Here is a 1,318-nt window from a genome sequence, read left to right on the forward strand (position 1 = left end):
CATGATTATTAGTTGTCTGACTAGAGCAGGAATAGAAGCTATCAACTGTCAAGACTGCATGTATGTGTGAAGATAAAATAGAGCAGCAAAGGCAGGAGGTACAAATTAAGTAAGAGCTAATGCTGCAGCAAGAGATAGCATTGATAAATGTGGTCAAAACCAAAAGATTTGTTTATGGGAGCAGTTGAGAGGCTGCTGCCTTTCTTCCTGTGACTCTGCAACATGCTGGGGAGTTTCACGAGAAGGCTTGCGTGACCCCTAAGAAAGAGTGAACATAGCACTTCTGCATGGAGGAGGGCTGCTGCACTGTAGCCGCACAGTGCAGAGGGAGCTGGCAGCAAGAGCTCTGACAGAGAAAGAGCTGTGCGAAGAGGGAGCCTCTGCTCCAGGCCTTCTCAGCTATGCAAAAGAGCATTTGTGCACACGTGTGCACATAAGATGCTGGACTGGTTCACACTTGTCGTGCTTACAAAGTATGGACAAATGTTCTGCAACTTACTGCAGAGCTTCTGGCTAAGGCCTTGGCGATGCAGATCACTTGGGCACAGAAGCAGTGGCCTTCCTGCCTACACGAAAGAGCAGGAGAAGCAGCTGTGCCACTTGGCTGCCCTGGGCGCCAGGTCAGAAGACACGCGTGCCACGGCATCCACAGCCTGCCCCATTCCTGGCCTCAGGGCCCGAGGGCAGCTCTTACTGCGGAGCAAAGCAGAGGACAAACTTGCCAAAGTGCAGGGCTGGCGCAGACGTGATCATTCATGTAAAGGAGGTTTGTGAAGGATCATAAGCACTGCAGGCAGCACATGCTACACTTCTGTGCAGTTGTTACATTGCATATAAACTGGCAAGGATCTACTGTGAAGAGCTGCCCTGTTATGCAATGAAACCTGTTCTGTAGACACTGAGCAACATAATGGGCTTTCAGTTTATGCGGGGAAAAAATCAAAAAAGAGATTAAGCTCTCTGATTTTAGAGTGGCAGGATGGGATTATGGCTATTTTAAGTGACTTTTCAGGGGATCGTGACTGAATTGACTGGCTGTTTCCCTTGGTAAGACACTGGAAGCTCTTTTATAGTTCCTTTATTTTTTTTTCTCTGCCACTGATACTCAGTGCTTTAAATACACTGCACGGTGTGGTGGATCGAGGGCTGGCTGGATGGCAGAGCTCAGAGGGTGGTGATAAATAGGGCCGAGTCCAGTTGGAGGCCTGTGGCCAGTGGTGTCCCCCAGGGGTCAGTGCTGGGCCCAGTGCTGTTCAACTTGTTCATCAATGACCTGGACGAGGGCACAGAATGCACCCTGAGCAAGTTTGCAGATGAC

The sequence above is a fragment of the Nothoprocta perdicaria genome, unplaced genomic scaffold, assembly GCF_003342845.1.
Source record: "Nothoprocta perdicaria isolate Ctin4 unplaced genomic scaffold, notPer1 scaffold_362, whole genome shotgun sequence".
NCBI lineage: Eukaryota > Metazoa > Chordata > Aves > Tinamiformes > Tinamidae > Nothoprocta > Nothoprocta perdicaria.